At 44.9% G+C, this 26,212-nt stretch overlaps 1 protein-coding gene across 10 annotated transcripts in view; it reads left to right on the top strand.

Moving 5' to 3' along the window:
- scn5lab (sodium channel, voltage gated, type V-like, alpha b) overlaps nucleotides 1–26,212 on the top strand; it is a 469,981-nt gene that overhangs the window by 151,555 nt on the left and 292,214 nt on the right. The window lies entirely within an intron of this gene.

A 26,212-nucleotide genomic window follows, 5' to 3' on the forward strand; every position in this document is an offset into this window, starting at 1 on the left:
GGTGTTCTATTGTTGTTCTCCCATTCCTCTTGCATGCTACAGACTTGTGACTGAATTTGTTAAACTGGGTCATGTCTCAACATTATAAACATTTGGGAGCACTTCCAAATTCTGAAAGTGATCTCAACCATTCCAGGTGAGATGTTAAACACTAAAGCTTGCACTGAATTAACTCAGTGCAAAACTGTTGCACAAGTGGAGGGAAATAAAGTAGATTATTGTAATAATAATTTAAATAATTACCAAGCAATGGATTTGATTCTTTTTTGAGCTGTCTGTAGGAGCACCTTGTCTATTTAATGACTTTAAGTTGTTAATGCAAATTTCCTTAATGCCAACAGCAGCTTTCTCATTTTTAATGACACATTCCTTTATCTAATCCCGACCCAATTAGTAAAATAATGAGAGAATCTGTGTTTATAGAGGCATTATCATAGCTTGAAGGGAGTGAACATGTTCCGAAGGTTTTGTATGTGTGAACATTTGAATTGGACACCTCGACACCAAGTTGAAGATTATTTCCAGGATTTGCATTTTAATTTCCAGAAACTGAAATTTCTTTTCCCTCCTGTCTGATTAGCAAGAATTAAGCTTCTGGTTGGGTGAACTGATTAAGTTACTGAGTTAATACACAGGGGGAATGTATGGTCCAAGGTGTGGAATGAGCTGAGTGACTGAGAAGTCAATAAACTCTAACCACAAGGAAAAGGTGTCATAAATTCTGTTTTACCTACAGGTTTATATCCAAATTGACACACTTACATTGTTCAGTGTACATGCGAAGTGTTTTTTTGACCAGACACTTGAAAAAAAACTGAAAAATGTGTTGCTGGAAAAGCGCAGCAGGTCAAGCAGCATCCAAGGAGCAGGAGAATCGACGTTTTGGGAATCCTGAAGAAGGGCTTATGCCCGAAACGTCGATTCTCCTGCTCCTTGGATGCTGCCTGACCTGCTGCGCTTTTCCAGTAACACATTTTTCAGCTCTGATCTCCAGCATCTGCAGCCTTCACTTTCTCCTCCTTGAAAAAAAATCCAGTGCATGATAGAATGGAGTTCAGGGCTATGGGCCCTGGTGGGGTGTGAGTAAGTACTTTATAACCATTGGAACAGTTTCAAAGATTGAATCCTCCAACATTGAATTAGACTCAGACACAATAAGAAGAAACTGTTCTTAACCCTTTTAAGAAGATCAAACCCAGCTTTCCACACGTTGCCAGCCCACAGATCTGTGTAATTTAAAACATTGTTTTTTTCAGATGTCGAATATTGGTGATTTATTTTTCCAGCAAAGTGGAAAGGTTTCATTCAGCTGAATATTTCTCATCTGTGTGGTAAATTAGTGCAGCCTGCTGTACTGGCATGCAAAATGGATACCAGAGAGCAAGCCCCATAGTCATTTCTCAGTCATATTGTAGGTGTGGCTTATATTAAAGTAAATGAATGTCACTCTACGGGCTGCAGAACTAGGCTGGTGGGGAGGTCTACATGCAGAGCTGTCTGACAATGCTATGAACTCCTAAATTTTGAATGCTCTTGGCCTGATGATCACTTAGCACTTTTTTATGGTGTTCCCATGCCTGCTGTTTAACTCAGACGATTTTACCTGTTTCCAATGGGTCATGTATTGTGGACCAGCCCAGACCAGACCCCCTCAAAATATTTTAAGAAGGTAGCTTAGACCCTCATTTTTTCTTATTTACAAAGGCAAACATAACGTGCTCTGTTTCAGGTGCAATTCAACTGATTGGACTGATCAATATTAAGCAAAACGCAATTTATTCAAACGCTATGGTTAAATTCCAACAAGAGAGCAATGAACTTGGAATAACTTAACTCTGTTGGAAAACTTAGCAGAATAATAGATACGGTAATTGTTACTAATTAATTTTTCCAATATAGGAGCATCCCATAAACATAGCATTTGGGAAAAAGACAGATTCAGAAATCAGATTTTCTCACATTCAACACCTGCAGTAGGAAGAGAAACTAAGCAAAAGTGAGGACTGCAGATGCTGGAGATCAGAGTTTAGATTAGAATGGTGCTGAAAAAAGCACAGTAGGTCAGGCAGTTTCCGAGGAGCAGGAAATTCGACGTTTCGCGCAAAAGTCCTTCATCAGGAATGAGCAAGGAAGAGAAACCCCAGCTTCGAGATGTAACAGAGAGATGGGAAAAAAATAGCATCTACTTCTTGAAGACTCCAACAATTTCGGCTAAAAGCTAAAACAAAACTGCGAAATCCTGGTTTGTGAGAGCTGGCCACACCCATCCAGGCTACTTCTATTGTTCCAACCTTTAAAAAAATTTCAAGGCCTCCCAAGCTGTTTACGTTACCACAGACTGCTCATTCAATTACTGTCTTAAAAGAAACCAGGACAAAATACACCTCTTAAAGCCACTGCATCGTCACACATGCTTCCACTAAAGTACCTGACAGGTGATGATGTTGGTGATAAATACAGAGTGGGTTTGCCTGGTATCTAACAGCGTCTGTTGTTACATGTTACAGGCAATGTTGTTCAGTCCCAGTAGCACCACAGATATATGGATGACCCATCTATTGAGAGACTGTCGGCCTACATGAAGACAACTCCAATAAGCAGTGAACTGTGAATTCAGAAACCATTAGTTGATTCTGCCACAATCCATAGGACAGGTGTCAAGTCATCTTGCCTTTCTAATCTGTGGGTAGTATAGTGTCAGAGAGGATGTATCTGCTCCACACACTCTCACTCCAGCGATAACCGCTGAGTTAATGCTCCCATTGATGGTAACGACTTGTAATTGCCCAGTATCATACCACCACATGTAAAGAGTGAACAGGCAATCAGTAGGGAAAGCCTATCTATGTGAAACTAGCCAAGGGGACTTGTAAGGGTCAGTTCTGGTTTTGTGTAACTGTGAGTATGGGGACTTATTATCCTGAGGAAATGGTCAGGAAAAGCTGAACATCCAAGTCGCTATTCAATTCTCTTGTGGTTCTTAATAAGACAGTAATCAATATTGAAGATTCTCAATGCTAGGCCCACTGCTTTTGGCATTTACATACTATTTGGATCCTTAAAGGCAGTTTAAATTTAATAGGAGGTTGGTTAGCTTAGTTGGTTGAGATGTAGGATGATGCCAAAAGCACAGGTTCAATTCCTGTGTGAGCTGAGCTATCCATGAAGGTCTCTCCTTCGCAACCTCTCCCCTCACTTGAGATCTGGTGCCCTTCAGGTTAAACCACCACCAGTCGTCTCTCTCTCTCTCTAATGAGTGGGACAACAGTGACTTTATAAATACAGAGTGAAATTTGCTGATGATGCCAAGCTTGGAGGTATGGCTTAAAGTGAGGATGGTATTAATTGACTACAACTGGGCAGTAGTTCAAGAGGAGTGTTTTGTCCTGGTTTCTTTTAGAGACTGGGGACAGGACAGGTGACGAGCAGTCTACAAGAAGATAAACAACTTGCGAGGCCTTTGGGTTTTTTAAAAGTTGGAACAATAGAAGCAGCCTGAGGAGGTGTGGTCCAGCACTCACAGACCAGGATTTCTACCTTTCTTTAGTTTTTTTCAGGTTTAGTTTTATGCAGTTGCTGTGGGAGTCTCAACATGTTGGAAGCTACAGTAAATGTCTCCTGGCTTCACTGTCTCTGAGTTATCACTTGATATTTTTCTCTCTCTCTGCTGCCAGACTACATGTGAGACAATCTGTTTCTGACTTTGCTTTTTTGGCAAGGGGTGTGTTTAGGAGATTTTCCTATACTGGAACAGTTAATTAGTAATAGTTGTTGCCTCGATTATTCTGTTAAGTTTTCCAAATAAGTTAAGTTATTCCAAGCCCTTCTTTATCTTGCTTGCACTGTAACTGTAGGGTTTGAATAAATTGTGTTGTTTAATGTCGAATAGTTTGACCAATCGAATTGCATCTGGAACACAGCACCTGACATTTACCTTTAAAATAAGACAAAGTTAAGGTCTAGGCTACCTTAAGAAATATTGAGGGGGGTTGGTCCATAACAGTAGGGTGGTAGAATCAGCAGACAGCTGGCAGATAGAAATCCATAGCTGGGAGAGGCAATGTAGGTTTAAAGAGTATGCTAAAACAAAAGGGTTCTGAAGTGTGGGGGTGCTATGTTGGAAGTATGTGGGGGTGGGAGTGGTGGTTTCGGGTCCATGGTTCTTTGAAGATGACATGACATGCCACACTTTATTTGACCCTGATCCAGCTCCCTCAGAGCCAGCTCTCAGAGTGAACAGAACCCCTGACACTCCTGTTATATCTGTCAGCCAGGACTCCCTGATTGATGCAGATTAACAGCCCCAGACAGGGAACTCATATTCTATGAGATCCACCTGCCGACCTCACTCCAATCCCCACTTCTGAGCTTATGATGGAGGGAAGGTCATTGATGAAAGCAGCTGAAAGATGGTTGGGCTGTGGACCCTAACCTGAGGAACCCCTGCAGAGAAGTCCTGGAGTGAGATGACTGACCTCCAACAACCATGACCGCCAGGTCTGACTCCAACCAGCGGAGAGACTTCCCTCTGATTCCCTTTGACTCTGATTTGTTCGGGTCCTTTGCTGTTACACAATCACATGCTGCCCTGATGTTAAGGGCAGTCACTGTCAAAGACAACTTGGGCAGACTTACAGATACTGGTCCAACCAGATACATCCACATCCTGTGAAGAATTAAAATTAAATAGTCAAGTCAGGCGTAATGATTATAATCTGCCACAAGATCTCCCAGGTCCTGGTTGTTTCGACTTTACACAAAAACACTTTCCCTTTGAGCTGCTTGGGCCCTCGGGTGTGTGTCAACATAGATGGGATTGTTGGGGCCTCTCCCATGCCTGTTAAAAATTACAATCTTTGCCTCCTTGTCCTGCTAACCTGCTCCTCAGATCGAGCCATAGGGTCATACAGCACAGAAACAGACCCTTTGGTTCAACCAACCCATGCCGAACATAATTCCAAGCTAAACTAGTCCCACCTGCCTGTATTTGGCTCTAATCCATCCAAAACTTCCATATTCATGGACTTATCGAAGTGCATCCATGGCTTCCACTGGAACTGCATTCCATACGTAATCCATCCTCTGTATAAAGAATTTGCCCCTCATGTCTTTTGAAAATCTCTCTCCTCTCAGGATAAAAACGTGCACTCTCGTCTTGAAATCCCCCACTCTAAGGAAGCGGCATCTACCATTAACTCTATCTATACCCCTCATGATCTTATAAACTTCTATCAGGTCACCTCTCAACCCTCTACGCTCCGGTGAAGAAAGTTCCCAGCCTATCCAGCCTTTTGCGAGCGGGATCTTTCCTGTCACTCAATGTCACTTTGGAAAATGGGACAGCTTTTCCTGAGCAGTATCTATCCAGGGCTGCCCTCTTTGTAAACCGTACGCTGACACATTCCTGCTGTTTGACGGTCCTTTTCCCAGATTAGTTCATCAATAGAGCGAAGTTGTACAGTATTTAAAGGTTTCCGAAATGCACCATTACTTTGTGGGGAAGTCCTTACTGCTGTTGGGGGATTGGTCTGCGACATATATTACGTTTGGCCAATGGTGTAACAAGGATAACATTGGAGCAGCTGCCATTTTCCTTCTAAACAATGTATCCTAATTGTTCGTAACTCTCTGCGATAAATGCCCTGATGGGTTTTTTCAAGCTTATTTTGCCTGGGTAAGACTGCCCCATGGTTTATTTGAAACTGCGCATTCTAATTATTTGCAGAAAGCATATTGCCTTTTTGCTCTCCAGTTTAACCAAATAACTCCCACCTAAAATCTAAACCTCACTTCTACATCTTAGCTGGTTTTGTAATGAGAGAAAAAAACAGGCATCAAAGTAACTAAGACACTTTAGTTACCTTGTCCTATCATACAGTCTTCGGTCCAACTTGTCCATGCTGACCAGATATCCTAAATTAATCGAGTCCCACCTGCCAGCACTTGGCCCATATCCCTCCAAACCCTTCCCACTCATATACCCAACCAGATGCCTTTTAAATGTTGTAATTGTACCAGCCTCCACCACTTCCTCTGGCAGCTCATTCCATACACACATCACCCTCTGTGTGAAAAAGTTGCCCCTTAGGCCCCTTTTAAATCTTTCCCCTTTCACCTTAAAACTATATCCTCTAGTTTTGGACTCCCTGACCCTGGGGAAAAGGCCTGGGCTATTCACTCTATCTTTGCTCCTCATGAGTTTATAAACTTCTCTACAGTCACCCCCAGCCTTTGATGCTCAGGGAGAACAGCACCAGCCCATTCCAGCCTCTCCCTATCGCTCAAACCCTCCCAACACTTGTAAATCTTTTTTTGAACCCTTTCAAGTTTAGAAACATCCTTCCTAAAACAGCAAGACCAAAATTGAACTCAGTATTCCAAAAGTGGCCTAAACCAAGGCTCCTTCAGCTTCTGATTTCAGCAACTTATCCTCCACTGTTTCTGACAACTCTTCTGCAATGTTGCCAACAAACACTCCTTCCTTTGCCGAGCCTTTCAACTTTCCGAGAGAATGTGATCCTTCTGTGACACCCTGGTTGTCCTATTGTCAGTCACCTCCGACACTCCCTCCTGTTCCTGCAGCCATTCCCCTCTTGGGGGAGGTGATGGCCTGTTAATCCAGAAACTCAGATATTGCCTCGGGACCTGGGTTCGAGTCCCACCATGTCAGATGGTGGAATTTGAATTGAGTCAAAATCTCTTAAATATGTAAGAGTCTGATGATGATCATGAATCCATCGCTGATTTTCAGGTAAAGCCTATCTGATTCGTTAATGCCTTTTGGGGTAAGGAACTGCCGTCCTTACCTGGTCTGGCCTACATATGACTCCAGATCCACAGCGATGTGGTTGACTCTTAACTGCCCTCTGGGCAATTAGGGATGGGCAATAAATGCTGGGCCTAGTCAGTGATACCCTCGTCCTATGAATGAATAAAACAAGTTGTAGGAGATGGATCAATTGTCCTTTTCTCACATTCCTGATGAGGGGCTTATTCCTGAAACATCAACTCTGTTGCTCCTCGGGTGCTGCCTGACCTGCTCTGCTTTTCCAGTGCCACACTTTTTGACTCTACTTTGAACACCCTAACCGTGACATCCCCAACCATTCCTTCCATGTGACCTGATTGTACTGCCTTCAGTTTAGTAACATTGATGTGGACTGGGGTGTTGGTTTTGGACTGGGGTGGACAAAGTTAAAAATCACACAACACCAGGTTATAGTCCTTCATCAGGCTTTTGCCCAAAACGTGGGCGGCACGGTGGCACAGTGGTTAGCACTGCTGCCTCACAGCGCCAGAGACCCGGGTTCAATTCCCGCCTCAGGCGACTGACTGTGTGGAGTTTGCACGTTCTCCCCGTGTCTGCGTGGGTTTCCTCCGGGTGCTCCGGTTTCCTCCCACAGTCCAAAGATGTGCAGGGTCAGGTGAATTGGCCATACTAAATTGCCCGTAGTGTTAGGTAAGGGGTAAATGTAGGGGTATGGGTGGGTTTCGCTTCGGCGGGTCGGTGTGGACTTGTTGGGCCGAAGGGCCTGTTTCCACACTGTAATCTAATCTAATCTAAAATCTAATCTTTCCTGCTCCTCGGATGTTGCCTGACGTGTTGTGCTTTTCCAGCACCACTCTAATCTAGACTCTGGTTTCCAGCATCTGCAGTCCTTGTTTTTAACAGGTTATAGTCAAACAGGTTTATTTGGAAGCACTAGCTTTCGGAGCGCCACTCCTTCATCATGTATCTCGTGGACAAGGTTCATAGGACACATTAATATGTTTCTTAAATTATCTCACGAATGTGACTTGAAAGAAGTTCTGGGATTTATATATTACAGAATTGAAATCTGTAACCCATTTGAAAAGACGAAAAACTTAACAGCAAACTAGGTTTGTTCAATACATTGAGGTAAAAACAATGACTGCAGATGCTGGAAACCAGATTCTGGATTAGTGGTGCTAGAAGAGCACAGCAATTCAGGCAGCATCCAAGGTGCAGTGACATCGACGTTTCGGGCAAAAGCCCTTCATCAGGAATAAAGGCAGAGAGCCTGAAGCGTGGAGAGATAAGCTAGAGGAGAGTGGGGTGGGGAGAAAGTAGCATAGAGTACAATAGGTGAGTGGGGGAGGGGATGAAGGTGATAGGTCAGGGAGGAGACGATGGAGTGGATACGTGGAAAAGGAGCTAGGCAGGTAGGGCAAGTCCGGACAAGTCATGGGGAGAGTGCTGAGCTGGAAGTTTGGAACTAGGGTGAGGTGGGGGAAGGGGAAATGAGGAAACTGTTGAAGTCCACATTGATGCCCTGGGGTTGAAATGTTCGGAGGCAGAAGATGAGGCATTCTTCCTCCAGGCGTCTGGTGGTGAGGGAGCGGCGGTGAAGGAGGCCCAGGACCTCCATGTCCTCTGCAGAGTGGGAGGGGGAGTTGAAATGTTGAGCCACAGGGCGGTTTGGTTGATTGGTGCGGGTGTCTCGAAGATGTTCCCTAAAGCGCTCTGCTAGGAGGTGCCCAGTCTCCCCAATGTAGAGGAGACCGCATCGGGAGCAACGGATACAATAAATGATATTGGTGGATGTGCAGGTAAAACTTTGATGGATGTGGAAGGCTCCTTTAGGGCCTTGGATAGAGGTGAGGGAGGAGGTGTGGGCGCAGGTTTTACAGTTCCTGCAGTGGCAGGGGAAGGTGCCAGGATGGGAGGGTGGGTTGTAGGGGGGCGTGGACCTCACCAGGTAGTCACGGAGGGAACGGTCTTTGCGGAAGGCGGAAAGGGGTGGGGAGGGAAATATATCCCTGGTGGTGGGGTCTGTTTGGAGGTGGCAGAAATGTCGGCGGATGATTTGGTTTATGCGAAGGTTGGTAGGGTGGAAAGTGAGCACCAGGGGCGTTCTGTCCTTGTTACGGTTGGAGGGGTGGGGTCTGAGGGCGGAGGTGCGGGATGTGGACAAGATGCGTTGGAGGGCATCTTTAACCACGTGGGAAGGGAAATTACGGTCTCTAAAGAAGGAGGCCATCTGGTGTGTTCTGTGGTGGAACTGGTCCTCCTGGGAGCAGATATGGTGGAGGCGGAGGAATTGGGAATACGGGATGGCATTTTTGCAAGAGATAGGGTGGGAAGAGATGTAATCCAGGTAGCTGTGGGAGTTGGTGGGTTTGTAAAAAATGTCAGTGTCAAGTTGGTCGTCATTAATGGAGATGGAGAGGTCCAGGAAGGGGAGGGAGGTGTCAGAGATGGTCCAGGTAAATTTAAGGTCAGGGTGGAATGTGTTGGTGAAGTTGATGAATTGCTCAACCTCCTCGCGGGAGCATGAGGTGGCGCCAATGCAAGTCATCAATGTAGCGGAGGAAGAGGTGGGGAGTGGTGCCGGTGTGGTTACGGAAGATCAACTGTTCTACGTAGCCAACAAAGAGACAGGCATAGCTGGGGCCCATACGTGTGCCCATGGCTACCCCTTTGGTCTGGAGGAAGTGGGAGGATTCAAAGGAGAAATTGTTAAGGGTGAGGACCAGTTCATTGTATCAGTTGTATGGCACTATGATCTTTTGCGAGATGTTCTGTGTCCTACAATCCTGCCCCACTAGCTACCTGATGAAGGAGCAGCGCTCTGAAAGCTTGGACTTCCAAATAAACCTGTTGGATTATAATCTGTTTTTATGTGATTTTTAACTTCAGTTTAGTACTCTTTAATTGTTGCTTTTAATGCAGTCTCCTCTGTGCATTGTAGGATACCTTGGTTCAGTCTGCAAGTAGGGCCCTGAGTTCCCTGACTCTCGCTATTGTAGTCCTCCCCTGAAACCGAGGGTCGCCATCGAAGGTTATGAGATAAACCATGTAAGACTGAGACGAAGAGAAATTTCTTCAACCAGGGAGTGGTGAGCCTGTGGGATTCTCAATCACAGAGAGCAGTCCAGGGCAAACCATTGTATGATTTCAAGAAGATGTTGGATATAGCATCTGGGGCTAAAGGGATTAAAGGATATGGGGGAAAAGCAGAAACAGGCGATTGAATTGGATGATCAGCCACAGTCATAACGAGTGACTGAGGAGGCTCAAAGGGCCGAATGGCCTACTCCTGCTCCTGTTTTCTATGCCTTTACGTCACGCCTCATCTTTCAACTTGATACCCTTCAGTTCTCAACCTTGAACTCAACGCCTTTCGATCACAGCCCTTTTGTTTCACGTTGTTCAGTTTTTTCCGTTACTCTCTCACGTGAGGTTCAGATGACTGTTATCCTGCCATTCACACCTCACCTGGATACATCGTTTGCTTATCCATTGCCAGTCTCTTTGGCTTCAGTACCATGAAACCTTTTGTACTTCCATTCCCCCACCGTATCACAGGCCTTCTCTTTTGTTCCTTTTCCTTGTTTCTCTCATTTTAAACCTGTTAGAATTTCAACTTCCCTTCAATTCACCTGAAGCATGAACTCTTCTCTTTGGCCCTGATGGATGCCTAGTATTCCCAGCATATTCTATCCACTCATGTAGTCATGACCATTGAAATCTATATTATTTTTCTCTCTCTCAAGATAGGCAAACACCTGAGTGGCCAGTGACAAGCAGTGCCCTTCACATCAAAGGGCAATGCTGTGTGATCAAACATGAAGGGGAGGGTAGGGACTAAATCAAAATAGAGTTGGACCATTGAAATCTATTTTTTTTCTTTTTTTCAAAGGGCAATGCTGTGTACGACCTGGTTATTTTTTTTTTGTAACCCCCCCACACTACCGCCTAACCGCGGTTGTGCTTATTTTTTCCTCAGCATCCATGGTGTGTGTGTGTGCAGGTGTGAGACACAGTGAAAGACACAAAGTGCACGAATTTTTATTCAGTTTCCACCACCAGGAAGATAGGAAAACACCCGGGTGGCCAGTGACTAACACTGCCCTTCACATCAAAGGGCAGTGCTGTGTGAATTGAAATCTATATTTTTTTTTAATGGTGTGTGAACAATTCTGTTTCTTTTTTTTTCTTTTTTTTTTCTCTTTCTTTTTTTCTTTTAAACCCCCACACTACCACCTAAGTGCGGTAGTGCTTTTTTTTCCCCCAGCACCCATGGTGTGTGTGTGTGCAGGTGTGAGACACAGTGAAAGACACAAAGTGCACGAATCTTTATTCAATTTCCACCACCAGGAAGATAGGAAAACACCCGGGTGGCCAGTGACAAACACTGCCCTTCACATCAAAGGGCAGTGCTGTGTGAATTGAAATCTATATTGTGCTAATTGCCTGTTAGCTTGTTCTCTCACCTGCACCACTGTCCTCACCACTGACTGCCCACACATTGACTCATTGCTAATTATCTCTGGGGTGGAAGTGCTTTTTTAATAAAAACAGGTCAACGCTAGTTTTATTTGGAGTTATTAATTAGCAGACCAATGTCTTTGCAGCCTTAAAGATATCAAACCCATGGTTTGATTAGTCGGTCGTTAATGATGTAGTGAAGCTACTTGCTTTAATTAAAAATAGCATTCATCCCCTGGTCTTTCACACCTATATAAAGCTGGGCTCCCACATGCAAACAATTTAAATAATAATTATTTAGCATCTCTCCTACGCTGCTTTTCTGTTGCCTCTTTGCAATCACAGACTGAACCTTGCATACCCATGTCCAGATGCCAACTTGCATTGTCCTGAACCCGTTTTGTACGTTGCCCCCGCAGCCAGAGATACCAGGCTCACCGTCCTGATGCTCAGTGCCAGGAAGATCATCATGGCAGGCCCCTCAGGCAAGTGGGCCACAGCACGGTGGCTCAGTGGTTAGCACTGCTGCCTCACAGCGCCAGGGACCCGGGTTCAATTCCACCCTTGGGCGACTGTCTGTGTGGAGTTTACATTCTCCCAGTGTCTGCGTGGGTTTCCAGGTGCTCTGGTTTCCTCCCACAGTCCAAAGATGTGCCGGTTATGTGGATTGGCCATGCTAAATTTAGGTTCATTCCTGATGAAGGACTTTTGCCCGAAACATCGATTTTCCTGCTCCTCGGATGCTGGCTGACCGGCTGTGCTTTTCTAGCACCACTCTAATCTAGACTCTGATTTCCAGTATCTGCAGTACCCACTTCTGCCTTTGCTAAATTTACCCATAGTGCCCTGGGATGTGTAAGTTAGGTACATTAGCCACAGGGAATGCGGGGTCACAGGGATGTGCTAAGTTTGGGTGGGATGCTCTTCGGTGGTCTGTGTGGATTTGATGGGCTGAATGGCCTGCTTCCACACTGTTGGGATTCTAAGTCGAGAGAGAGAGCCTTGAGTTCGGTGGCCCCAGCTCCATTAAGTCAAGGATATGCTCAAATACCAGTCCAGGGTCTTAGACGTTGTTGGTCAGAGTCAGATTGCTCTCCACAATAAGGAGTGAGAAAACAAATGTCAGGTATCTGATCCCTGCCTTAACTCTCTCTGTCCTGTCATGGGCTGATTTACATAGAACATAGAACATAGAACAAGAAGAATACAGCGCAGTACAGGCCCTTCGGCCCTCGATGTTGCACCGATCCAAGCCCACCTAACCTACACTAGCCCACTATCCTCCATATGCCTATCCAATGCCCGCTTAAATGCCCATAATGAGGGAGAGTCCACCACTGCTACTGGCAGGGCATTCCATGAACTCACGACTCGCTGAGTAAAGAACCTACCCCTAACATCTGTCCTATACCTACCCCCCCTTAATTTAAAGCTATGCCCCCTTGTAATAGCTGACTCCATACGTGGAAAAAGATTCTCATTGTCGACCCTATCTAAACCCCTAATCATCTTGTACACCTCTATCAAGTCACCCCTAAACCTTCTTTTCTCCAATGAAAACAACCCCAAGTGCCTCAGCCTTTCCTCATACGATCTTTCTACCATACCAGGCAACATCCTGGTAAACCTTCTCTGCACCCGTTCCAGTGCCTCCACATCCTTCCTATAGTATGGCGACCAAAACTGCACACAATACTCCAGATGCGGCCGCACCAGAGTCTTATACAACTGCAACATGACCTCAGGACTCTGGAACTCAATTCCTCTACCAATAAAAGCCAGTACGCCATATGCCTTCTTCACCGCACTATTTACCTGGGTGGCAACTTTCAAAGATTTGTGTACATGGACACCAAGATCCCTCTGCTCATCCACACTACCAAGTATCCGACCGTTAGCCCAGTACCCCATCCTTTTATTACTCTTACCAAAGTGAATCACCTCACACTTAGCTACATTGAACTCCATTTGCCACCTTTCTGCCCAGTTCTGCAGCTTATCTATATGCCGCTGTAACCTGCCACATCCTTCCTCACTGTCTACAACTCCTCCGACTTTCGTATCATCCGCAAACTTGCTCACCCAACCTTCTAACCCCTCCTCCAGGTCATTTATAAAAATGACAAACAGCAATGGTCCCAAAACAGATCCTTGCGGAACACCGCTAGTGACGGCACTCCAAGATGAACCTTTGCCATCAACTACTACCCTCTGTCTTCTTCCAGCCAGCCAACTCCTAATCCAAACCTCCAATTCACCCTCAATGCCATACCTCCGTATTTTTTGCAGTAGTCTACCATGGGGAACCTTATCAAACGCCTTACTAAAATCCATATACACCACATCTAACTGCTTTCCCCTCGTCCACCTCCTTAGTCACCTTCTCAAAGAATTCAATAAGGTTTGTGAGGCACAACCTGCCCTTCACAAAACCATGCTGACTATCCTTGATCACATTATTCCTATCCAGATGTTCATAAATCCTATCCCTTACAATTCTCTCTAAGATTTTGCCCACAACAGAAGTGAGACTCACCGGCCTATAGTTACTAGGGTTATCCCTACTCCCCTTCTTGAACAAGGGAACCACATTTGCTAGCCTCCAATCTTCTAGCACTACTCCTGTAGACAACGAGGACATAAAAATCAAGGCCAATGGCTCTGCAATCTCCTCCCTTGCTTCCCAGAGAATCCTAGGATAAATGCCATCAGGCCCAGGGGACTTATCTATTTTCACCCTTTCCAGAATTTCCAACACCTCTTCTCCCTGTTCCCCCCTGAACTAAGAGAGGGAAGCATTAAAGCAGATGGAAGTAGGGGGCACAGCTGTTACTTTTGGTGCTGGTGGTGGGGGGGGGGGTGTCCTGATCGAGTGAGCAAGCAGGGGGCACAAGACTCATGATGCCAGTGGATAGGGTGGGCAAGAAAGAGAGAGAGAGATGTCACAGGCAATAGAACATGAGCCTCTCATATGGGAGCAGGAGAGAAAATGGTGACACTCACTCTGGTAGAGTGGGTACGTTCATTGATGTTGTTACTAGAGTGCTGGGCATTCTTTCAGACAGCTGGCACTGAGCTAACCCAGGCTGGCAAGGTCTCACCTCATGTCCCCCTCTGCTGGTCCCCAGGGGTGAGGAGGATATCCACTGGGATCTCCAGGGCCCTGCCCACAAAATGGAGCACCAATCATGCCTCATCCACCATGAGCAGGCAAATCTCAGAAAAAGTGCAGGGGGCAGCTCCGACTGTCTGGATGCATATTGGGCTTTTCAAGATGGTGTTAGCGGCAAAGGATGTGGTCAATTCTGGGATATCCTGGCAGTGGCAGTGTCCCAGCAACAGCACGTGGAACGAGCAGGAGATAGAATTCGACATGAGGGGTGCCATCGAGGGTGGAGTAGGTAGCTAACGAGGCTAAAGGATTCCTGAGGAAGATTTATGTTCGAAACATCAACTCCCCTGCTCCTCAGATGCTGCCTGGCCACCTGTGCTTTTCCAGCACCACACCTTTTGACTCTGATCTCTAGCATCTGCGGTCCTCACTCTCCCCTAGCTAACAAGGCACATTTGGTGAGAAGTCCTACTCAGAGAAAATCCGTCCAAAAGCCTCGAGGTAACTCCCACAAAAAAAATTGGATTTAGTCCGTCCTAACCAAAATCCCACAGCCGCAGCAATGCTGCGTCGCTCAGTCTGTAACATCCCTGGCTCCACGTCAGACTGGGTAGCGAGCCCCGAGTCACGGATTTTAAGAGCTGGGCCGTACAATCATATTTGATGTCCTGGTTTGTTGGAAGAAATCAATAATTCATGCTCACTGATTTAATTAATAAATAGTCTTGTTATCCAAATCCTAGTTACATTAATGGCAACTTATCTGCCATTTTATACTGAGCACAGATGTGAGGCCAAATGAAATTGTAATTATTTATCTAATGAGAGCCACCCAGTGCAGCAGCAGCAGTTTTTAAATCTGCAACTTGTACCTAAGTTGGTTCTCAACACTCAGGTAGAAATGCGTTGCTATGGAGCGTTACCAGGATCCGGACTGGCCCCTCTTTATCTCTCAGAATGACTGGGAGATTGTTGTGGTGTTGATTGAGCTCTTGTAAGATTTCTCATGCTTCCCTCGTAAACTCGAATATGCTGCGTGATTAACACATTCAGCACCTTACACCTGTTACCAATCTTCAGTTTGGGTCATGGAGTCATAGAGGTGTACAGCATAGAAAGAGACCCTTCTGTCCAACTCGTCCATGTCGATCAGATATCCTAAATTAATCTTGCCCTATTTACCAGCATTTGGCCCATATCCCTCTAAACCCTTCCCACTCAAATACCCATCCAGATGCCTTTTAAATGTTGTAATTGTACCAGCCTCCACCACTTCCTCTGGCAGCTCATTCCATACACATACCACCTTTGTGTGAAAGCATTTCTCCTCAGGTCCCTTTTAAATCTTTCCCCTCTCACCTTCTGGTCTCCAAATTTGAGGAAAGACATTCTGGCTATTGAGGGAGTGCAGCGTAGGTTCACGAGGTCAATTCCTGGAATGGCGGGATTACCTTACACTGAAAGACTGAAGCGACTGGGCTTGTATACCCTTGAGTTTAGAAGACTGAGAGGGGATCTGATTGAGACATATAAGATTATGAAAGGATTGGACTCTCTGGCAGCAGGAAACATGTTTCCGCTGATGGGTGAGTGCCGAACCAGAGGACACAGCTTAAAAATACGGGATAGACCATTTAGGACAGAGATGAGGAGAAACGTCTTCACCCAGAGAGTGGTGGCTGTGTGGAATGATCTTCCACAGAGGGCAGTGGAGGCCCAGTCTCTGGATTCATTTAAGAAAGAGTTGGATAGAGCTCTCAAAGATAGTGGAATCAAGGGTTATGGAGATAATGCAGGAACAGGATACTGATTCGGAATGATCAGCCATGATCATATTGAGTCGCAGTGCAGGCTCGAAGGGCTGAATGGCCTACTCCTGCACCTGTTGTCTATTGTCTATTAAACCTGTGCCCTCAAGCTTTGGACTCCACTGCGCCAGGGAAAATGCCATGGCTATTTACCCAATCCATGCCCCTTATGATTTTATAAACTTCTGTTAGGTCACCCCTCAGCCTCCGTCACTCCTATTCAGACACTCCCTATCGCTCAAACCGTCCAACCCTGGCCAGATCCTTATAAATCTTTTCTGAACCCTTTCAAGTTTCACAACATCTTTCCTATAGGAGGGAAACCAGAATTGAACTGAATGCAATATTGCCAAAGTGTCCTCAACAATGACCTTAGCTGAATGTCCATGCCTCTGTTTAAATTCCTTGGTACTCATCTTTTTTTGGTATTCATTCATGGGATGTGGGCATCACTGGCCAGGCCAGCATTCATGGTCCATCCCTAATTGCCCACTGGGCAGTTAAGAGTCAACCACATTGTTGTGGGCCTGGAGTCAGATGTAAGTCCTTCCCTAAAGGATATTAATGAACCAGATGGCTTATTATAACAATATAAATTGGACTAGCTTTTTATTAAGTTCAAATGTTGCCAGGTGCCATCTGAACCCCTGTGTCCAGAACGCTGGCCTGGCCTTCCTGATGATTAATCCAGTGATATCACCACCAAGTCATCATCTCCCCACCATCATGGATTCCAGCATTTGTCATCTTTCTGGGTTTCTGCTTTCCTTTACCCTTTGTTTGAACTTCCTGATTTTAATCTGAGCCTGCCCCAATTCTAAACTTAAAATGAAAATTACCCTCATTCCAAATTTCTTTCCAGAAGCAGATTCTCTGTGTCGACCCTTAATCATTTCAGACATTTCGATTCAAACAGCTCTGAACTAAGCAGATAGGATCTGAGCAAGTGTTATAACTGTACCATCACTTCACACCCGTGTGGAAAAGGCCAATGTTTCATTAGCCTTTCTGATTACTCCTTGTAGCTGTGCGCTAGCTTTAGTTATCGTGTACAGTTAAAGCCCTTTGCTCTTTATCAGCTGCTGTATCTCTCAACATGAGGGAAGTATTCTCACTTGTCTTTTTCAGATGCACAGTGCATCACCTCACATCTCGCGCATGGAATATAATCAGACAGCTCACTTACATTGCAGCCTCCTCCACCTCCCACACGCCCTGACTCAATATCTCTTTGCATAAATAAACATTCATTCATCTTTCATTCATTCATCCGCTCGGGTTCTCTACAGTCTTCTGGACTCAATGATGGGTTCAACAATTGTATGGCTTGAGACACATACTCCTATGTTCTTACACCAACCCCCACACTTCAGGCCTCATTATCACATGGTTTGCTATTACATACAACCCATTCCGAGCCGTAAGAGTCCCCATTTGGAGCTATTCATTCTCCCCGGCTGATTCTTACCCACTCCTTTGTCTGTCCATCTCTGTTTTTCTCTCTTTGGACTCTATCTTCACCTATCGTTACTCCTTATCCTCTCCCCCAACCCTAACTTCTGCATTAAAAACAACTTTTTCTCAGCTGCCATCAGTTCTGAGGAAGGGTCACTTGACCTATAATGTTAACTTTGATTTCTCTTCACAGATGCTGCCAGACCTGCTGAACTTTTCCAGCGATTTCTGATTTTGTTTCTGATTTCCATCATCCGCGGTTCTTTAATTGATTAGATTGGATTAGATTAGATTCCTGGCAGCGTCTGTGAGAGAAAACGGAGTTAATGTTTCAACTCCAGTGATTCTTCTGCTGAAACTGAAGGGTCTGATTCATCCAAGTCACCAGGATACATGAACACCAACTAACCACAAAAAAGACATGACCCTCTCTCACTAGTACCCTCACATACAGATGAGGAAGGACACCACTTTGACTGGGACAACACATCCATCCTAGGACAAGCCAAACAAAGACACGCATGAGAATTCCTAGAAGCATGGCATTCCAACTGGAACTCTACCAACAAACACATCGAGTTAGACCCCACCTACCATCCCCTGAGAAAAGGAACGGGAAGTGACTTCACCACAGGAAATAATATCACCGCAGGAAATGGCATCACCAACCCAACAAAACCCAAGCATATAAGTAGAAAGCAGGAATTGTCAGCATTGCTTCGCCTGAGGCCCACTGAAGATGTTACCTAGTAGGGTAACGAAACGTCTGAAAATGAACCTTCCAGCTCAGCGAGCAAACCTACATCCAAAACCTCAACCTGAATTACACATCTTCTCAAGACTCGCTTAGACTCAGGCAGAATGTGCAAACTCCACCCAGACAGTCACCCGAGGCTGGAATCGAACCCAAGTCCTTGGCGCTGTGAGGCAGCAGTGCTGACCACTGAGCCACCAGTGGTATTTATATTTATTCCTTTTACTGCCCCCCCAACTTTCATCATGCTGTTCCCTCTACTGCTGTCCATGGCCAATTGTTCTCGGAATCAAGCTTACGGACTGGCTGGACCGAATGGTCTGTCTCTGTGCTGTTTCACCCAATGGTACCCTTCCCGCCTCTCACCACCACCCCCATGCCACCCCAAGTCCGGCCTCCCCGCACTCTCACGAGATCCACTGCACTTCTCTGGCCCTGGAAAGCAGGGGCTGGGATTCCAGGGGCTGCTGGCTGCCCCAGCCCTGGCCACTGCTATTGCTGGGAATTCAGGGCTGCAGCCAATCTGCACTGTCTGACAGCTATCTGACACGGAGCTCCTCCCAAAGAAGGGCCAAAGGGATGCCGATTGCCGACTGAGGCTTCACAGTGAGATGCTGTGGCCAGTGAGGATATGCTCCACAGTCAATGGCTGAGAAAGCCCCTTTACTGAAAAAATCCCAATTTATTTTAATTTTCCCTTCTTCCTCTCAAATTGAATATGGAATTCCATTCCGTTACAGTCATTGTTTACAAAATATTCCCTTACAAGTTGTTAACAAATCTTGCTCCCTTACCCAACACTATATTTAGAGGAGGTAGATTCCTTGATGGTAGTGTTAAGGCATAGAATGGTTAGACAATCTTAGGATAGCACAGACAGAGGCCATTCAGCCCATTGTATTTGTGCCAGCTCTTGACCAGAACAACTCATCCATTCTTTCTCTCAGAGCCTTTTCTTTCCTCAGCCTAGTATTTTTTTTTCTCCTTCAAAATAACTGTTTAATTCTCTTTTGAATGCTGTACTCTCAGACAATGCATTCCAAATCCTAACACCTCATTACATGAAAACAATTGTCTTTTTTGCCACTTTTCTTTTTGTCAATCGCTTCAAACTGGTGTCATGTGTTAATTGATTCCTCGCCGATGTAAATCTCAAAATAATTTGCCCTGTAAAATATCCCACCACGGAATAGAAAGCTAGTCTCGGGCAATAGCGACCATAAAATTCTCCCCGATTTGTCTTAGAACCCCCATCAGATTCTCTAAACTCCTGCAGGGATAGAATTCTTGCCTGGTTTGGCCTACATGTGATTCCAGACCCTGTGTTTGACTCTGAACTGCCCTCCAAAATAGCCTAGCAAGCCACTCAGACCAAGGGGAATTAGGGATACACAACAAATTCTGGTCTCACCTACAATACCCACATCCCAGGAAAGAGTGACAAAGAAGCAAAAGCTGTTCTGAATACATTCTAACAATGTATTACTGTTCTACTTGCAACTATATTGTGCTTTGCCCAGTTGACATGAAAATTAAATTCACTTTTTAGAACCACATGCTTTTTCTCTGTTCCCTGATGCTTGCCTGATCATTATTTAGCTAGGGCTCTGTATTTAAATTACCTCCACCCCACGCATAATCATTTTGTTTGTATAAGAGAAATTGCATCAAAGTTTTGAGGGGGAGAAATGTGCAGACTGCAGCTGAATCCAGCAAAGATTGATATTGCAAACAGTATATATTTTTACATGGTGAGCAGAGTGCAACTTCTGTAGCTTTGAAAAATAAATTGAAAGACAAAGGCTGAGTGTAACATTTTAAAGGAAATGTCTCCTTATAGATATTAACACTATTTTCATCACTTAGTTTACATTTCAATGATTCCAACTAAGACTCTCAGCTATTACCTTAATGCTTGGAGTCAACCTATTATATATTTGATCTGATGTATTATTGTCACATGTCCCTAGATGAAGATCTGAACCCCGGGAGGGGGGTGGGGGGTCTCTCGGTTCCGCGATTGGTTAATAAACACACCTGTAAACGACCCTTTGTCAATCACACAAGCAACCATTTATTCTTCGATACGGCCAAGTCGGGAGATTCTGATCAGCCCAAAAGAATCCGACGACTTACAGAGTTTGCAGAGGGTTCATATATATTGTTCATAGACAGACATAGAGCATGATCAAATAGCAACAATCAATCAAACTCTCCAAAGACTGTGATCCCTTTTTGCCTTAGCCTAGTACAATTTCTTGTTCTCAGAATTGTATTTGTCCTGTCTTGTGGTTAGGGTTAAACCGTTACTTCTGAAATTAATTGGATCTACATCAGTCTGCGATTTCTGGTTTCTGTCTGGTTCAGTGCAATTTAACAATGCAGAAGCCATTTTGTGCAGCTCCTTCAGCCATTTTGTCCTACCTCCCAGATGCCCACATCCTCATAGGTACAGTGCAAAGTTTTGCTTTGCATGCAATACAGGTAGATCATGCCATACAGAGTGCATGAAGGTAATAGAACAGAGCGAGGGATGCAATGTTAGGACTACAAGGAAGGTGCACAGAGAGAGAGAGAGACCAACATTAAATTTAAGGAAGAGGTTGGAAGAGATTATGACAGCTTTGGGGGGGAGGGGGGGGGGGGTGGGGGTGGTGATATTGGTTGCCTTTCCGAGGCAGCGAGAAATGTAGTGGAAGGTTGGCTTGCATGACGGACTCACTTGTGTTCACAATTCTGTAGTTTTTTACGGTCCTGGGCAGAGCAGTTGCTATACTAAGCCGTGATGCATCCAGAGTGCTTTCTATGGTGCATCTATAAAAATTGGTAAGAGTTCTTCTAGACATGCCGGATTTCCTTAGCCTCCTGAGGAAGTAGAGGCATTGTTGTGCTTTCTTGACCGTTGCATCAACATGGGTGGTCCAGGAGAGATTGTGAGTGATTGCCGCTCCTTGGAACTTGGACCATCTCCACCTCATTACCATTGATACATGGTATAAACCTTAAGTGATATCTTAAGTAAGATGGGACTGAACTTCTAGTTATAATACCTGCTGATCATACCAAGCAATAAGGTAAACTCCATTCTCGGGTTTTAATCAATATCAGGCAGGGGATCAGAGAAATGTACTAGTCAGTTTATGCCAGCCCCCCACAGACAGTGATACAATAATGATCAGATAAACTATATGATTAGATTAGATTACTTAGTGTGGATACGGGCCCTTCGACCCAATGAGTCCACACTGACCCGGGGAAGTGCAACCCACCCAGACCCATTCCCCTACATTTACCCCTTACCTAACACTACGGGCAATTTAGCATGGCCAATTCACCTAACCCTCACATTTCTGGACTGTGGGAGGAAACCGGAGCACCCGGAGGAAACCCACGCAGACACACGGAGAATGTGCAAACTCCATACAGTCAGTCGCCTGAGGCAGGAATTGAACCTGGGTCTCTGGTGCTGTGAGGCAGCAGTGCTAACCACTGTGCCAACCTCTGAAGACTGTTAACATCTGAACATGGAGATACATTTTTTGCCTTGAAATGTACACGAAACATGCTGCTTTTGGACACCTAGCTAACCCAAAAACAGTTGCAATAGCAGATAAAATTGGTGATATTCAGCAATGGTGTTAACTTCGTAGGAGTGGGATTTCCAGTTGAAACTACCCATCCCCTTTAGAATGTCATATTTCCATGTGATCACCTCTCACTCTGCTGGACTCTGGCCAGTCAAGGCCCAAGTTACTGAACTGCTTGTTCTATATCATTTAAGAGGAGGCAATTGGCTAATAATCTCAGGTAATGTTCTGGGGAACCGGGTGCATCTCCCACTAGAGTAGACAGTGAAATTTGAATTCAATAAAAAATCTGGAATTAAAGTCTAGTGATGACCATGAAACCATAGTCAGTTTGTCATAAAAACTTATCTGATTCTCTAATGTCCTTGTTGGGAAGGAATCTGCTATCCTTACCTGGTCTCTGGCCTACAAATGACTCTAAACCCAAAAACGTGTTGACTCATAACTGCCCTCTGAAAGGGCTGAGAATGATATTCCATTGAATCCAAGGGCAATTAGGAATGGGCAATAAATGCTAGTGATGCTCATATTCCATGACTGAATAAAATAGGTTAGTTGAATCATAGAATCCCTACAGTGTGGAAACAGGCCATTCAGCCCAACAAGTCCACACCGACCCTGCAATGAGTAACACGCCAGACCCCTTCCCCCTCCCCTATTATTCTACATATACCCCTGACTGGAGGACTACTTCCCTTCCAAGGGATGAATGCCCATAGACAAGATCCTGGTTTATCCCTGCGTCAGAAGGTTACGAACATATGAGCAAAGGGCAAGAGCAGACCGCTTGGTCCTCCAAGCCTGCTCCACCACACAATAAGACCATGGCTGATCTGTTTTTTAATGTCAACTGTACATTCCTGCATAGCTCCCAGTAATCCTTCAGGTTTGTTAAGAATAGAAGGAATAGGAGCAGGAGTAGGCCATTCAGTAAGATCACGGTTGACTCAGCTCCATGCACCTGCCCACTCACCATAACCTTTTAGTGTTCAATAAGTTATCTATCTTAGTTTTAAAGTTATTCAATGAGGAAGCCTGAGCTACTTCACAGGGCAGGGAATTCTACAGTTTCGTAGAGATGTGCAGCATGGAAACAGACCCTTCGGTCCAATATGTCCATGCCGACCAGAAATCCCAACCCAATCTAGTCCCACCTGCCTCACTTGGCCCATATCCCTCCAAACCCTTCCTATTCATATACCCATCCAAATACCTCTTAAATGTTGCAATTGTACCAGCCTCCACCATTTCCTCCGGTAGCTCATTCCATACACGTACCACCCTCTGTGTGAAAAAGTTGCCTCGTAGGTCTCTTTTATATCTTTCCCCTCTCACCCTAAACCTATGCCCTCTAGTTCTGGACTCCCCGACCCCAGGGAAAAGACTTTGCCTATTTACCAGTGTTGAGGGATAAGAAACCAAGGGGGACAAAAAGGGTTAAGGGACAGAACATCAGTGGGACAGGCTGGAGGGGCTGAATGGCCCTCCTATGTTCTTGAGAAATGAATGCTTATGTCAGAATCAGAATCAGGATGGTGAATTTAAATTCATTAAAACTTGGAGTTAGGAGTCTAATAGTGGCCACTCAACTGTTGTTGATTGTCAGAAAAACCCCTCTGGTTCACTAATGTCCTTTGATGAAGGAAGCTTTATCTGGTCGGGCTACATGTGACTCCAGACCCACAGCAATGTGGTTGACTCATAACTGCCCTCTGGGCAATTACGGATAGACAATAAATCCTGGCCTAACCAGTGACACCCTCATCCCATGAACAAATAAAAAAACTTATAGCATCAGATGCTGTTATGGAAGACTTTGCAGGGACAACACAGCCTGATTTACTGCTATTCTTTCTGGCAGTGAGATCCCTGTAAAGTCTCCTTTACCAACATCTGATGGCTGGGGCTGCAAATTGTTTTATTTGTTCATGGCATGGGGACTTCTCTGGCTAGGCCAGCATTTATTGCCCATCTCTAATTTCCCAGAGGGCAGTTACGAGTCAACCCCATTGCTGTGGGTCTGGAGTCACATATAGGCCAGACCAGGTGAGGATGGCAGATTTCCTTCCCTAAAGAACGTTAGTGAATATTAGTGTAAGTTGAAAAATTTGTCTCATATAAAATTGCCTGAGGAGACTCCATGTGGAGCATAAAGAATTGCATGGTCCAGTGGGTTAAATGGTCAGCAACTTCTCAGCATGTTTGGAGTCATTCATACTTTTCAAAAAATGACAAATAGGAAAGTATCCATCTGGTTTGTTAATCTCAACCCTGTTATCCCTTCATCCCTCCTCTTCCCTCTGTGTTTGACAATAATCAGTGTTGACAGTGTGTTCTCCAGATCCTCGCCTCATCCCTTCCTATTTTCTTCTCTTTAGTTTGGTGCTTAAATCCATTTAATGGACAGCACTGTCTCTAGACACACTTCTAGTACTAACCAGGCTCTCTGAGTGGTGAATTATAAAATGGCAAATTTGTTCATTCCAAACTTGCTTCGATTTTGATATAGGGAGTGAATCGTGCTCTTCGCTTGTATCTTGACTCCTTTTTTAAAAAAGAGAAAGATTTTTCAGGAGGATCATAGAACATAGAACATAGAACATAGAAAAGTACAGCACAGAACAGGCCCATGATGTCGTGCCGAGATTTAATCCTAATGTAAAATATAGTAACTTAACCTACGCACCCCTCAACTCACTGCTATCCATGTGCATGTCTAGCAGTCACTTAAATATCCCCAGTGACTCTGCTTCCACCACCGCAGCTGGCAACACATTCCATGCATTCACAACTCTCTGCATAAAGAACCTACCTCTGACGTCTCCTTTATACCTTCCTCCTAATATCTTCAAACTATGACTCCTCGTACCAGTCAATCCTGCCCTGGGGAAAAGTCTCTGGCTATTGACTCTATCTATTCCTCTCATTATTTTGTACACCTCAGTCATAAATCATAATACCGAGGGGTCAGGGTATCTGAGGGCAGGAGTCACAGGTACAAAAAGCAATTAGCAAAGTAAATGAAATGTCACCCGTCATCATGTGGGAGTTGAATACAGAAATATGAAAGTTATGTTTCTGTTGTATAGGGCGCTGGTGAAACTATATCTGGTGTACTGTGCACAGTATTGATTACCTTATTGAAAGATAGACATAAATATGTTAGAAAGCGTGGTGCCGGAAAAGCACAGCAGGTCAGGCTGCATCTGAGGAGCAGGAGAATCGACGGTTCGGGGCATAAGCCCTTCATCAGGAATCTGACGTTCTATGCTTTTCCAGCACAACACTCTCGACTCTGTTTTCCAGCATCTGCAGTCCTCACTTTCTCCTAATAGATATGTCAGAAGCAATCCAGAGAAAGTTTACTAGACTAATACCTGGAATGAGTGTGTTGTTTTATGAGAAATACTGAACAGGCCTGACTCATATCTCCAGAACTTTGGAGACTAAAAGTTGAATTAATTGAAGCATATGAGATCCTGAGGGGTTTTGGTACAATGAAAATGGAGAGAACATTTTGTCTTATAGGAGAATTAAAAGAGACAGGGTGAATTTTGTTTCTGTCAGTGGGTTGTGAGGTTTTGGCACCCGCTTCCTGAAGAGATGTTGGAAGCAGACACCTTGCCTACCTTTAAAACAGGAGCGGATAGATTCTTGTGAAACCAAGGGGTGAAAGGTTATTGGGAGTAGGTGAGAATATGGGTTTGAGTTTACAATCAGACCGGCCGTGATCTTAAGAAATGACAGAGCAGGCTTGAGGAACTTACAGCTACTGCTGACTCAGACATGCACATGAGAACACACAACTTGGTTCTTGATAATTACTCCCAAAATTAGTCAACGCATGTGGAAAAGGTGGAACTTGTTACTGGGGGGAGTGGATGAGTTGTTTGGTATTGGTGCACTGAAAGAGGAATCTCGATGAGGGCAAAAGGTGTGACAAGGTCAGATGAAGCAGTGTGGAAGACAGCTTGTATAGATCATGGAGCACTTGGGGTGAATGGTCTGTATCTACATGACAATTTCTATTGGGTGTAATTTTGTTGGTTCTGAGTTAAAAATTAACATGCAATCCCCGTCACCCAGACCAGTCATTCACCAATCAGTTCACTACATACTGACAAGTGGGTTTCTTGGCCTATCACAGGCCGCAACACCGGGTCACCACATTCAGGGGTCATCAGCGTCTGGGTCCTGAGGCCCACTAATTGAGGGCTGCTCTTCGAAGGCTGCAGTAGTGAGAAATCTTCTAGACTCTTGTCA

This window comes from Chiloscyllium plagiosum, unplaced genomic scaffold, assembly GCF_037043375.1.
Source record: "Chiloscyllium plagiosum isolate Xiang-an unplaced genomic scaffold, Cpla_swu_hap1 HiC_scaffold_5, whole genome shotgun sequence".
In the NCBI taxonomy this organism is placed as follows: domain Eukaryota; kingdom Metazoa; phylum Chordata; class Chondrichthyes; order Orectolobiformes; family Hemiscylliidae; genus Chiloscyllium; species Chiloscyllium plagiosum.